Below are 16,012 nucleotides of genomic sequence, written 5' to 3'. Positions count from 1 at the left end.
GGTGGTGCAATGATAACTGGCTAACAACAGGCAGAAGAAAGAAATTTGGTCCATACATGTAATCATGTTTAATCAAAATGAATTAAATATTTAAATATAAGAGCTAAAACTACTAAAATCCTAGTGGAAAATTTAAGCAATAACCTTTTGGAGACTGGCTTTTACAAAAAACTTAACCTTCTGGAGACTGGCTTTTACAAAAAACTTATTACTAAATACTCAAGCAATTGCAACAAAAACAGTAATTGACAAGTGAGATCTAATAAAGAGCTCCTGCACGAAGGAGAAATTATCAATAGAACAGATAACACACAAAATCAAAGAAAATATTTGCAAACTATTTAGTAGATAAAGGTTTAACAGGCAAATCTATAAGAAATCTAATCAAAACAACAAGCCAAAAACAGTTATCCACATTAAAAAGTGGGCAAAACATATGAACATATGCTTCTTAAAATAATAAATTGAAGTGGCCAGCTAACATGAAAAAATGCTCAACCTCACTAATGATCAGATAAATGCAAGTCAAAATCACAATGAGACTTTATCTCCCACCAGTCAGAATGACTGTTACTAAAAAGTCAAACAAATAACAGATGCTGTTGATGCTGTAGAAAAAAAGGAAGACTTATACACTGTTTGTGCAAATGAAAATTATTTCAGTCACTGAGAAAAGCAGTCTGGAGATTTTTCAAATAACTGAAGATAAAACTACTACTTGAACCAACAATGCCTTTACTTGGCATACACTCAAAGTAAAATAAATTATTCTTCCAAAAAAAAAAAACAGTTGCACTCACATCTTCATCACAGCACTATTCAAAATAGCAAAGAAATGTAGTCAACCTAGCTATTCCTCAATGGTGGATTGAATTTTAAAAATGTGGTGGATATAAACAGCCATAAAAATGAAAACACTTATTTTACAGCAAAATAGATGCAGCTGAAGGACATTTTCCAAAGCAAAATAACAGAGAAACAGAAAGATAAGTGCCATATGGTCTAACTTATAAGTGAGAGCTAAATATTGGATACACATCAACATCAACATGGGAAAAATAGACACTGTGATCTACCAGAAAGGGAAGAAAGGAAGGGGCAAGGTTTGCAAAGCTACTCATTGGGTACCATACTCACTACCTGGATGATGTGTTAAATTATACCCAAACCCTTAGCATCACACAATGTATGCATATAGAAAACCACCACAAGTACCCCTGATATGGTGTGGCTGTGTGTCCTCACCCAAATCTCATCTAGAATTGCAAGCCCCTGTGTTGAGTGAGGAACCTGGTAGGAGGTAATTAGATCATAAAGCAGTTTTCCCCATGCAGTTATCCTGATAATGCATGAGTTCTCACAAGATCTGATGTTTTCAAATTGTTTGGCAGTCTCCCTACCTCCTGTCACCATGTGAAGAAGGGACTTGCTTTCCCTTCACTTTATTCAATAATTGTAAATTCCCTGAGTTCTCCCCAGTCTTGAGAAACTGTGAGTCAATTAAATCTTTTTACTTAATTAATTACCCAATCTCAGGTAGTTCTTTATAACAATGTGATAATAAACTAATACTAAAAATTGGTACCATCAGTGGGGTACTGCTATAAATATAACCTGAAAATGTGGAAGCAGATTTGGAACTGGTACTGGGAAGAGGTTGAAACAGCTTTGAGGGCTCAGAAGAAGACAGGGAGATATGGAAATGTCTGAAACTTCCTAGAGACTTGCTAAATAGTTTTGACTACAATGCTGAGAGTGATACTGACAGTAAAGTGCAGTCTGAGGTGGTCTCAGATGATATGAGAAAGTTATTGGGAACTGAAGCGAAGGTTACTTCTATTATGTATTAGCAATGAGACTGGTGGCATTTTGTCCCTGCCCCAGAAATGTGTGAAACTCTGACCTTGAGAGAGATTATTTAGGTTATCTTGTAGAAGAAATTTCTAAGCAACAAACCATACAAGATGTGACCTGCATTATTCTGAAAGCATTCAGTTTACTGTGTCCAAAAAGATATGGTTTGAAATTGGAACTATGTTTGAAAGAGAAGTAGAGCATAAAAGTTTGAAAAATGTGCAGTCTGAAAATGAGATAGAAAAGAAAAATCCATTTTCTGGAGAGAAATTTAAGCTGTTGGCTGCAGAAATTTGCATAAGTAAAGATAAGTCAAATGTTTGTATCCAAGATAATGGAGAAAATGTTTCTAGCATATTTCAGAGATCTTTATGGCACCCTCTCCTGTCACAGGCCCAGAAACCCTGGAGGAAAAAAGCCTCTGTGGAACCTTGGGACATAGTGCCCTGTATCCCAACCAATCTTGCTTCAGCCATGGCTGAAAAAAGAGCAACATACAGCTCAGGCTATGGCTTTATAGGGTGCAAACTCCAAACCTTGGAGACTTCCACATGGTATTCGGCCTGCCAGTGCACAGAAGAGTTGAGTTTTGAGATCCTCCAACTAAACTTCAGATGATGTATGAAAATGCCTGGGAATTTAAGCACAATTCTGCTGCAGGAATGGAACCCTCCTTGGAGAACCTCTATTAGGGCAATGCAGAGGGGAAATGTGGAAATGAAGCCTGTACATGGAGTCCCCAGTGAGGCACTTCTTAGTGGAGCTTTGGGAAGAGATGACACCAAAATCATAGATCCACTGACAACTTGCACCATGTACTTGAAGAAGATGCAGTCACTCAATACCAGTTGGTGAAAGCAGCTGCAGGGGCCGTACCCTGCAGAGCCACAGGGGCAGAGTTGCCCAAGTTCTTGGGAGCATACTCCTTGCATCAACATGCCCTGGATATGAGACATGAAGTAAAATAAGATCATTTTGGAGCCATGAAAGAAAAATATCTTGGGCCTCCAAAATCACTAAGACATTTCAAGCTGAAAACTGCTTATGGCAAACCAGCCTGCCATTCTCTTCAAAATTATCCCTCTGCCTTGCAGTATAGTTTGAAGTCAGGTAGCATGATGCCCCCAGCTTTGTTCTTTTTCCTTAGGATAGTCTTGACTATATGAGCTCTATTTTGGTTCCATATGAAATTTAAAGTAAATTGTTATAATTCTGCAAAGAAAGTCAATGGTAGCTTGATGGATAGCATTGAATATATAAATTGTTTTGTGCAGTATGGCCATTTTCACGATATTGATTCTTCCTATGCCTGAGTATGAAATTTTTTTCCATTTGTTTGTTTCTCTTATTTTCTTGAGTAGTCATTTGTAGTTCTCCTTGAAGAGGTTCTTCATGTCCTTTGTAAGTTGTATTCCTAGCTACTTTATTCTTTTTTTAGCAATTGTGAATGAAAGTTTACTCATGATTTGGCTTTCTGCTTGTCTATTGTTGGTGTGTAAAAATGCTTGTGATATTTGGACACTGATTTTGTAACCTAAGACTTTGCTGAAGTTGCTTACCGGCTTCAGGAGTTTTTGGGCTGTGAAGATGGAGTTTTCTAAATATAAAATAATGTCATCTGCAACGAGAGACAATTTGACTCTCTCTCTTCCTATTTCAATTCCCTCTATTACTTTTTCTTGCCTGATTGCCCTGGTTAGAACTTACAATACTATGTTGAGTAGGAGTGGTAAAAGAAATCATCCTTATCTTGTGTTGGTTTCCAAAGGGAACGCTTCCAGTTTTTGTCCATTCTGTATCATATTGGCTATGGGTTTGCCAAAAATAGCTCTTATTATGGTGAGATATGTTTCATCAATACCTAGTTTATTGAGAGCTTTTAGCATGAAGGGGTCTTGAATTTTATTGAAGACCTTTTCTGCATCTATTGAGATAATAATTTGTTGTTGGTTCTGTTTATGTCATAGATTACAACCAAACCAGTATGGTACTGGTACCAAAACAGGTATATGGACCAATGAAACAACATGGAAGCCTAAGAAATACTACCACAAATCGACAACCATCTTGTCTTCAACAAACCTGACAAAAACAAGCAATGGGGAAAGGGTCTCCTATTCAATAAATGGTGCAGTAAACTGGTTACTGATGTGCAGAAAACTGAAACTGGACAACTACCTCACACCTTATACAAAAATTAACTCAAGATGAATTAAGATTTTAATGTAAAACCTAAAACCATAAAAAACCTAGAAGAAAACCTAGGCAATACCATTCAAAGCATAGGCATGGACAAAGACTTCATGGCTAAAATACCAAAAGCAATTGCAACAAAAGCCAAAATTGACAAATGAGATCAAATAAAACTAAAGAGCTTCTGCCCAGCAAAAAAAAACTCTCATCAGAGTGAATAGGCAACTTACATAATGGGAGAAAAATTTTGCAATCTATCCATCTGAAAGAGAGCTGACATCCAGAATCTACAAGAAACTGAAATTTACAAGAAAACAACAAACAACCCTTCAAAAATTGGACAAAGGATATGAACAGACACATCTCCAAAGAAGACATTTATGTGACCAACAACCATTGAAAAAAAACTCATAATCACTAGTCATTAGATAAATGCAAATCAAAACCACAATGAGATCACACACCAGTTAGAATGGTGATCATTAAATAGTCAGAAAACAAGAGATGCTGGAGAGGATGTGGAGAAATAGGAACGCTTTTACACTGTTGGTGGAAATGTCTATTAGATCAACCATTGTGCAAAACAAGATGGTGATTACTTAAGGATCTAGAACCAGAAATACCATTTAACCCAGCAATCCCATTACTGAGTTTGTACCCAAAGGAATATAAATTATTCTACTATAAAGACACATGCATACGTATGTTTATTGTAGCACTATTTACAACAGCAAAACTTGTAACCAACCGAAATGCCCATCAATGATAGACTGGATAAATAAACTGGCACATACACACCATGGAATCCTATGCAGCCATAAAAAAGAACAAGTTCATGTCCTTCGCAGGGACATGGATGAAGCTGGAAGCCATCATTCTCAGCAAACTAACATGGGAACAGAAAAACAAACACTGCATGTTCTCACTTGTAAGTGGGAGTTGAAAAATGAGAATACATGGACACAGAAAGGTGAACATCACACACCGGGGCCTGTTGGGGGTTGGGGGACAAGAGGAGGGAGAGCATTAGGACAAATACCTAATGCATGCAGAGCTTAAAATCTAGGTGATGGGTTGACAGGAGCAGCCACCCACCATGGGACATGTATACCTATGTAACAAACCTGCACGTTCTGCACATATATCGCAGAAATTAAAGTAAATAGTTTTTTTTAAAAAAGCAAAGTTATTCCTCTGCTCACTGAGAGAGAATGATATCTTATTGCCTCCTTTGTGCAGGCTAATCAGAAATTTTTAAGAATGCAACCAATTGTTTCTCACCTGTCTGTGACCTGTAAGCTCCCAGCGCACTTCAAGTCTTCCTGCCTTTGCTTCAAGTTGTCCTGCCTTTCCAGACTGAACCAATGTATTTGTTACCCTTATTCATTAATGTCTTATGTTTCCCTAAAATGTATAAAACCAAGCTGTGCCCTGACAACCTTGAGGACATGTCATCAGGACTTCCTGAGGTTGTGTCACAGGCACGTCCTCAAACTTGGCAAAACAAACTTACTAAATTAACTGAGACCTGTCTCAGATTTTCTGGGTTCACAGAGATTTAAGATTTGATGACTCTCCTAGTGGGTTTCAGAATTGCATGGGGCCTGTAACCTTTTTGTTTTGACCAATTTTTCCAATTTGGAATGGGAACATTTACCCAATGCCTGTACCCACATAGTATGTTGGAAATAACTAACTTGTTTTTTATTTTATAAGCTCATAGGTGGAAGGAACTTGTCTCAGATGAGATTTTGGACCTGGACTTTTCAGTTAATGCTGGTATGAGTTAAGGTTTTGGGAGACAGTTGGAAAGGCATGATTGTGAGAATGACATGAGATTTAGGAGGTGCCAGGAGTGGAGTAATATGGTTTTGCTCTGTGTTTGCACTCCAGTCTCATCTCAAATTGTAATCCCCATGTTTTGAGGGAGGTACCTGTTGGGAGGTGATTGGATCATGGGAGCAGTTTCTCCCATTCTGTCCCTGTGATAATGAGTGAGTTCTCACAAGATCTCATGGTTTAAAAGTGTTTGGCAGTCCTCCACACAACCCCCTTGTAAAGAAGGTCCTTGCTTCCATCATGATTATACGTTTCCTGAGGCCTTCCTAGCCACACAGAACTATGACTCAATTAAACCTTTTTTCTTTATAAATTACCCAGTCTCAGGTAGTTCTTTATAATGGTGTAAAAGCAAACTACTGTACCGCCTTTATCTAAAATTAAAGTTGAAATTAAAAGAAAAAAATATTTTGTTTCTCTATACCTATCCTACAGGAAAAAATGTATGCCTAAGAAAAATTGACAAATATGTTTAGGGCAGCATTTATTGAACTGGAAAAAATGGAACCCGTCTTTGTAATGAATAAAAATACAGACTATCAATATTGTGAAATAGTATGCAGCAGTTAAAAATAAGTAAGTTTCTATGCACAATATTGGTATATCTATAAGACATTTTATTGAGTGAGAAAAGCAAATTACAGAGATACAGTGTGATACCCGCTGTCTAAAAAACACAATGACCAAAATTACCTGTCTTGTAAACAAAAAGTAAATACAATATTATCAGCATTCTGAAGCCCCTCAAATTTTTATTTTTTTTTTTTAGACAGAGTCTTGCTCCACTGCTCAGGCTGGAGTGCAGTGGTCTGGGTGCAACCTCGGCTCACTGTAACCTCCACCTCCTGGGTTCAAGCAATTCCCCTGCCTTAGCCTCCCGAGTAGCTGTGACTACAGGTGTGTGTCACCATGCCTGGCTAATTTTTGTATTTTTAGTAGAGATGGGGTTTCATCATGTTTTTTAATAGACTGTACTTTAATTAGTATAAAACAATCCTCTTTATGCCATATAATATCTGTTCCTTGAAAGTTTACCATCATGTTTACCAGGATGGTCTTGAACTGTTGACTTCATCATCCATCAGCCTTGGCCTCCCAAAGTGCTGGGATGACAGATGAACCACCATGCCCAACCTAAAATTGTTTTTAAAAATTAATTTCTAAATATTGAAACTTAAGATAAAAATGAGCTATCAAATTTTAAATATGCATGTAGTTACTGAGTGAGAAAAGCAAATTACAGAGATACAGTGTGATACCCGCTGTCTAAAAAACACAATGACCAAAATTACCTGTCTTTTTGTTATTCAAATACATTTTCAAAGTTTATAGAAGCCAAAATGACCTTGTAGAAGTCACTGTGAAAACCTGAAAACACTGAGTTACTTTATAAAGCCAATCCCAAGAGTTGTTCTTAATTAAACCTAGCTTCCAATTGACCTAAGACAGGTTCAAAGGAGTATCATACACTAATTAGGTGAAACTACCAGTGGTACTTGGAAAAAAGTGATGTTTACTGCAAGCATACTCCAGGCAAGAGTTAATGGAAGCAATATGGAGAATAACTATTATTTGCTGCCCATCTACTCTGTGCTAAACTCTCTTTGGTAGAGCCTTCATGTATATAATTATGCAATATCTACAATATAATGTATATACATATACTCTATAACCTGTAATTATGTATGCGATTATATATACATATAACTGCATATAGTTATACATAATTATAGATTATCTGTAATATATGTAATCCATATAATATGATATACATAATTATAGATTACATACCTATATAATGCAATAAATAATTATATATAATTAATATATACATAACGTCATTTATTATATATTAATACATCTTGCAATATACATTAAATACATATATATCTTTATACATACATTTACATTTTTATTGCAATATGTATAACATAAAATATGTCATTGTAATCACTTTTCAATGTGTCATTGTGTGACATTAATGACATTAACAATGTTGTGTAACAATCACCACTAGCTGTTTCCAAAATTTTTTATCACTTGAAGCAGAAATTTTTTAACCATTAGTCAGTAATTCCAAATTTTCCCTTTCTCATTGCCACTAGCATCCTCTAAACTAACCCTGTCTCTCCATTAATTGTGCATTCTATACATTTTGTGTTAAATAGTTCATCATTTATCATTTTGCCTGGTTCATTTCATTTAGCATATAATATTTAAAAATTATATGTGCCATAGTACATACTGGAACTACATTTTAATATTCTATTGAAGTACGCCATATTTTGATTATCCATTTGACTTTTGATGGACACTTGTGTTGTTTCTACCTTTTAACTATTGTGAGTAGCAATATACGGAAGATTGGTGCCCAAGTATCTGTTTAACTTTCTGTTTTCATTTTTTTTGGCTTTTTTTTTCAATTTAACTCAGTTTTAATTTTCAAATTCAATTTCAACTTTTCAAGTCCTAGGAGATATATTACCAAGTCATATGATAATTTTGTGTTTGTTTTTTATCTGCTGAACTACTAAACTAATTTCCACAGCAGTTGTGTAATTTTACATTTCCATCAATATTCCCACCTTGGTCTCCTAAAGTGCTGAAATTACAGGCATGAGCCACTGTGCCAAGTCCACTCTTTTCATTTCTGAAAAGAAGCTACTGGAATTTTATTGGGATTGTGTTGAATGTGTAGATTATTTTGGGTAGTATTGACATCTTAACAATTTTAAGCCTTTTTATCCATGAAAATGAGATAAATTTTCATTTTATGAAAGTTTTTTAAATTTTATTTTATAAACATTTTGTAGTTTTTAGTTTACAAGCAGTGGACTTTGTCCAGCTGCTGTGTAAACTTCCTTGCGGTTTTGTTTACACAGGTAAGGTTAGAACTGCCTCGGCAATGGTGGACACCCTTCCCCTCACAGAGCTTAACTATCCCAGGTTGAGCTCAAACTGCTGTGCTGGCTGCGAAAATCTCCAGCCATAGGGTTTCAGTTTGCTGGTCTTTGTTGGTGTGGGATCCACTGAGCCAGCTCAGTTGGCTCCCAGCCTTCAGCTCCCCTTTTCTCAGGGTAATGGGCAGCTCTGTCTTGCACGCGTTCCAGGTGCCAGCCAAAACATCTACCTAGATTAGTGCTAGAAACCTGTGGTGCCGGCTGAAACGGCCACACAGATTTGTGCTGGAAACCCGCAGCACTTGTCGGCCTGGTGGGTATCTTCTGCTCTGTGGGCTGTAAAGACATGGGAGAAGTGCATATCTAAACTGGAATGCTGAAGTGGCCAGAAATGTCCCTGAAGCCCTGCATTGTGTAGGAGGGGGTCCTCTGGCCCCTTGCTGTTCCTGGCTGAGGCAATGCCCCACCGTACCTCAGTTTGCCCTCTTTGGACTACACCCACTTTCCAACCAGTCCCATTGAGATGAACCTGGTACCTCAGTTGGAAATGTGGAGATCACTCGCCTTCTGCGTCACTCTCACTGGGTCACTGATGATATAATCATATACCTAGAAAACCCTAAAAACTCTTCTAAAGACTCCTAGATTTGATAAACAAATTCAGAGAAGTCTCAGGTTAAATATCATTGTGCACAAATCAGCAGCACTATTATATACCAACAATAACCAAGCCAAGAACCAAATCAAGATCTTAATCCCTTTTACATCAGCTGCAAAATAAATAAAATACCTAGAAATATACTTAACCAAGGAAACAAACAAACCAAAAAAAGTCTACCAGAAAAACTGCCAAAGATTGCTGAAAGAAATCATAGGTGAAACAAACAAATGAAAACACACCCCATGCTCATGGATTGGAGGAATCAGTATTATGAAAATAATTATTGCCCGAAGCAATCTATAGATTCAATGCAATTCCTAACAACGTGGAAACATCATTTTTCACAAAATTAGAAAAAAAATCCTAAAATTTACATGGGACCCCCAAAAACAAAAAAGCCCAAATTGCTAAAGCAATCCTCAGCAAAAAGAACCAATCTGGATGTATTACATTACCAGACTTCAAATTATACTACAAGGTTATAGTTAATGAAATAGCATGGTACTGACCTAAAAGTAAATACATAGACCAATGAAACAGAATGGAGAACTCAGAAATAAAGCCAAATATTTACAACTAACTGATCTTTGACAAATCACATAGCAACATAAATTGGGTAAAGAATAACCTATGTCATAAATGTTGCTGGAAAAACGGAACAGCCACATGTAGAAAAATGAAGCTGGACTTCTATCTCTCACCGGGTACAAAAGTAAGCATAAAATGAATCAAAAGCCTTAAATCTAAGGCCCAAAACCATAAAAACTCCAGGAGATACCAGGGAAAAAATTTCTGGACACTGGCCTGGGCAAATAATTTATGACTAAGACTCCATAAGCAAATACAACAGAAATAAAAATAAAAAGAAATGGGATCTAATTGAACTACAAAGCTTCTATACAAAAATAAATAAGTAAATAAATAGCCAGAGTAAACAGACAACCCACAAGATGGGAGCATATACTTGCAAACTATGTATCTGACAAAGGACTAATATCCAGAATCTCAAGAAACAAAAATCAGCAGAAAAAATAGTAATTTTATCAAAATTTGACAAATAATCTGATTAAACATTTATCAAAAGAAGATATACAAATGGCCCACAGACATATGAAAAAAAATTGCTCAACATCACTAATTATCAGGGAAATGAAAATTAAAATCACAATGAGATGCCACCTTACTCTTGCAAGAATGGCCACTATTAAATAGTCAAAAATAATAAATGTTGTCATGGATATGCTAAAAAGAATGATTTTACATTGCTGGTCAGAATGTAAATTAGCACATCTTCTATGAAAATAGTATGGAGATTCTTTAATAAACTAAAAGTACATGTACCATTCAATCCATTAATCTCAGTACTATCTACTCAAAGGAACATAAATTTTTTTGACATAATGATGTCAAAAAGACAACTGCATGTGTATGTCTATTGCAGAGCAATTCACAACTGCAAAAATATAGAATCAATCTAAATGCCCATCGACCAATGAGAAAATTTAAAAAATAATGCTATATGTACACCATAGAATATTACTCAACTGTAAGAAAGAGTTAACCAATGTCTTTATAGCAACTTGGATGGAGCTGGAAGCTGATATTCTAAACGAAGTAACTCAGAAATGAAAAACCAAATACTATATATGCTATTCCCAGAAGTGGAAGCTAAGCTATGGGAATACAAAGGCATACAGAGTGATATAATGGACTATGAAAACTCAGAGATGGCATGGTAGAGGAAGGGTGAGGAATAAAATACAACTGCATATTGGGTACAATATACAATACTTGGGTGCACTAAAATTACAGACTTTCCACTACATAATTTATCCATGTAATGGAAAACCATTTGTAATCCCAAGAGCTATTGAAGTTTAAAAATATATTTAAAAGCAAATTAGTATAGGTAGATAGATATAGCTTGTTTAAAATGCAATTTCGTTGCTAAGGTCAGAAATTTTTGAAAATGGCTTTCTATTCCTTTCAAATTGCAGTAAAACACCAACACAACCTTTAGATTTTGAATCTGAAAATCTGTTGTTGAGAGAAAGCACATATCATGCCTAAGTTTAATTACCACAGAGATAAATATATTAGTAGATACAACTGAGAATAGGAAGGTGGAATTGAAATGGGGGTAAAAGGCAGAGAGATGAAGAGGACCGGAGAGGCCAGGCGCGGTGACTCAAACCTGTAATCCCAGCAATTTGGGAGGCCGAGGCGGGTGGATCACGAGGTCAGGAGATCGAGACCATCCCGGTCAACATGGTGAAACCCCATCTCCACTAAAAAATATACAAAAAATTAGCTGGGCATGGTGGCGCGTGCCTGTAATCCCAGCTACTCAGGAGGCTGAGGCAGGAGAATTGCCTGAACCCAGGAGGCGGAGGTTGCGGTGAGCCGAGATCGCGCCATTGCACTCCAGCCTGGGTAACAAGAGCGAAACTCCGTCTAAAAAAAAAAAAAGAAAAAGAGGACCGGAGAGACTGAGATGCCAAAAAAGACAAATAAAAATACCAGAGCACCCAAAAAAAGTAAGAGTAGGAGAGAACAGTCATAAGGAAGTATGATTGGACTTTGTACAATTTATATAATTGTTTCCAGCTAATTCCCTTTTGAAAGCAAAATTATTCACAAAGTTCTTATGTTTGGTTTTTGTTTTTGTTTGTTTAGTTTAACAAACAGGTAAGAAAATAAGGTTTGTTTGGCACAAAAGGCTTGCAGAATTTTTTTCTTCTTAAGTTGAACTTTACTGTCATGAAAGAAGCGGCTCATACAGAGAATGGCAGTGCACAAACCTGCATAAAAGGAAATTTGATTGTCAAAAGTAGAAAGGATTTGATTCCACTGACTGTCAGAGAGGCAGGATGTGTGCTTTTTGAGTGGAAATGAGGCCTTGACATGTTTGGTACAAGGGTAGCTAAAGAAAACAAATGTATTCATAAGAAAGATTTTACCCCAAAACATGAAGAGTCAGCAGAAGAGAAGTCAGATTTTCTTTTTTCATTGTATTTTTCTCCTCTCCTAAGAATAATCTCTTCTCAGATAACCCGTCTGCAAAATGTAATTTAAATAAATGGATCTGTCCTAAAATTACATGAATTCCAAAGAAAATAAACCATCTGAAACTTTTATTCCTATAATTCAACATCTGTTGTTTTTCTTTTCACTTTTTCTTGAATACAGGAAAAATTTTACTCCTGGGCTGCATGAAACATTTCATAACAATTTTTTATAGAAGGATTTTTAAATATTAGAATGATTATGCTATAAAATGAGAAATTCTAAATTAATTTGGGATAAAGCTAACATGTATCACTTAATTCCTCACATCTTTTTCTGGTAAATAACTTTGATCATCTTTGCCTTCACAATTCCATGGTCCTCCTTCTGCTGTGTTCCAAAAATGTTTAACTTGACTACTGAAATGTGGGTTTAAATGTATGAGCTTTGCTTGATTATTAATCTTAATTTGAAATGTAAATTTAAGTTTGATATGGTAGCTGGGGCCAGGAGGTTGGGAAGGATGCTAGGAAAGAAAAAAGAATGGAATATATGCTGGGTATAATATGATCTTTCAGAAAGCACAATAGAAATTAGCAATCGTCTCAAGAATTCCTACTGCATGCATTTAATGTACCACTTACATACGGTATTTAAAAACATATATTGTTTGGTATTGTTGCTAATTGCATATTTGGCTAATCTCTTACTAGACTGTAAAATACAAGTGTATAAAAAGAAGAATTTATACACTCTACCTACAATATTATCTGGCACATAAACATAAAAGAAGCTTCACAAATGTCTGTTAAATGAGGAAAGAAAAGATGGAAGAAGGGAGGAAGAAAGGAAAGGAGCAAAGGAGATAGGGAGGTTATAAAAGGAATTGACAGCTATACCTACATGGAGATAATAATAGAAACATAATGTCGTTGTCCTCCACCTAAAAGAATTAACTGAAGATGCATCTTTTTTTTCCTTAAACTTCTTTTGTCTTCTACTTCTGCCCCATTTGCCTGTCAACAAACAAGCAAAAAGAAATTAAATAATGCAATGAATGGATCATGGTGAACCACAATTAAAAAAAAATCAGTAACATTTTGCTGCGGAATTACTTTTGATATAGTGATTCTCTGCTTAACTTGCAGTTTCCCTACTGTCTTCTTCAGTCCATGTTGAACTCTTCCTATTTCGACAGTGCTAACGCTTTATGCCATATATTTATACTTATTGCATAAACCTTGTATTCCATTTTATGCCACACGTTCTGTCTAGCTAAATATATTGAAAACTTTTGCAGATATTGGACAGAATAACATTCTTGTATTTCTTTATATCATCAAGCATGATACACTGCAGTACCAGTCATTCAGTAAATGTAATTTCTAAATTAAAATAAAATAATATATAGTGGGGTTTCTATTTATCATAAAAACAAGACTTCCTCCATTATTCTCATTTCTTTTCTTTTGCTACTAAAAAGTCCTGGACAAAGCACAATAGTAAAGTATAGGAAGACTCTGTGGGAAAAGGATGTGCTGCCTGGAGACACTGGTCTTGAGAAATGATATGGTTGTCAGTTCCTTGGCTTTCCTTATTGCCTCCCAAATACCAAGGACAAAGTCCTCTGAAATTTTCCAGTCTGGAATTACTATTTGGCATAGACAAAAGAAAAAAAAAAGCTACAAGAAAAATCTATTTCTCCTACAAAAGAAACGGGAAGAAAACATAACCAAATAACAGAAAAGTTCTGGGAATTCTCACACTACTCCAGTCAAACACCAACAAAAAACCCATATGCTACTTTCCTGTGGTTTCTGCAGTGCTGAATGGGCAGTAGTTGATTTTCCCTTCTATCCCTAACTCCAGCATAAGTAGGTAGCAACTTTCTAACTTTCCAACCAGTGGTGTCTGCAGGACCAAGTAGGGAGGTAAACTTACAACTCCCACCTGGCGGAAGACAGCAGTTCTCTAATTCCCAGACCAGAGTAATGTAAATGGGATTCAGAAGCAAACAAAACTTTTACTCCCACTAGGCAACAAAGAGACTCAATAAGGGAATGTGAAGTGGGGCAGTTACCACTATGCTCCACTTCCTCTTCTCTCTCACATCACCAGAGCCCAGAGGCAATCTGAGTCTCTACCCACACATGGAATTAATAAGTGAACAAAACTGTTTGATCAGGGGCTACAAGGGATTTGAATTTATCTTAACCCTTTTTTCCATGTCAGATAGGCCCAATGGAAATCTGCACCTCTATATCCGCCAGGCATCAACCAGGCAGAATGAAATGATGTCAGGCAGGTCAGTTGAAACCCCACCCTATACCACCTCTGATTTCACCAGAGCCCACTGGAGAGCTAAGATTACACTCATACTCTAAGGCAGTAATACTGCACAAGTTGATGTTTCACTTTGCTAGGGAAATGTCAAATGTGGTTGAATGAGTAGCTGAATTTTCACCTTAATCATTTGCAATCTAGAATTATAAGTCAGTAGTCCACTTTTGACAGGGTGGTCTTCACAGAGCCAAGTGGGAAGCGCAATATGCAAACAAACCTGGTCCTTCTGCTACACCTCAACAAAGTAACTGCCCACAATAACAGAAGATAAACTAAAATTCAGAATCTCATAATATAATATGTAAAATATTCAGGACATAATTAGTCACATATAATACCAAGAGCCAGTAAAATCACATTACGAATGAGAAAAGACAATGAACAGACACCAGAACCAAGATAAATTAAATGTCATAAATTTCTGAAAATAATTTTTAAAAAGCCATCATAACAACACTTCGATGAGAAATTATTAACATTCTTGAAAAAGAAAATCTCAGTAAAGACCTGGGTGTTATAAAAAATAAAATCAAACTTTTAAAACAGAATAACACAATAACAAAAAAAATTCTGGGAGTAAACGCAGTATTACAGTGGATATAACAAAGGATTAAATAAGTTACCAGAGCACAGATCAATGAAATTCACTTAATCTGAAAACCAGAGAGAAGTAGACAGAAATAAGTGTCTCAATAACCTTTGAGACAATGACAAAGAAACCCATTATTTATAACACTAGTGTCCCAGAAAAAAATAAGAGTATGGAACTGAAAGAATATATTTGAAGAAATAATAATTTAAAAATTTCCAAATATGGCAAAAGCCATTAACTTACAGATTCTAGAAGCTGAGCAAATTCCAAAAAAGATAAGTGTAAAGAAAGCCACACAAAGGCACATTAAAACTCAGAATGGAGAAAGGAAAAATCCTGTAAGCAGACAGAAGTGATATATTACTTGTAGAATAATAGCAATTACAATGACAGCAGACTTCACTTCTGCAGCCACAGAAGAAGGAAATGGCACAAAATTATTTGACTGCTAGAAGAAAGGGACTGTCAACTGAAATATTAAAATTTCTATCTGGCAAAAATATCATTCACAAGTGAGGGGGAAATAAAGGCATTCTCAGGCAAAGAAAAACTGGAATAATTTGTCACTAGCAGACCTGCCTTTAAAGAACAGCAAAGAAGGATCTTCAAGTAGGAATAATATAA

Source organism: Callithrix jacchus, chromosome X, assembly GCF_049354715.1.
Source record: "Callithrix jacchus isolate 240 chromosome X, calJac240_pri, whole genome shotgun sequence".
Classification (NCBI taxonomy): Eukaryota; Metazoa; Chordata; class Mammalia; order Primates; family Cebidae; genus Callithrix; species Callithrix jacchus.
The sequence above is the reverse complement of the archived record's forward strand: the minus strand, read 5'-3'. Positions refer to the sequence as shown.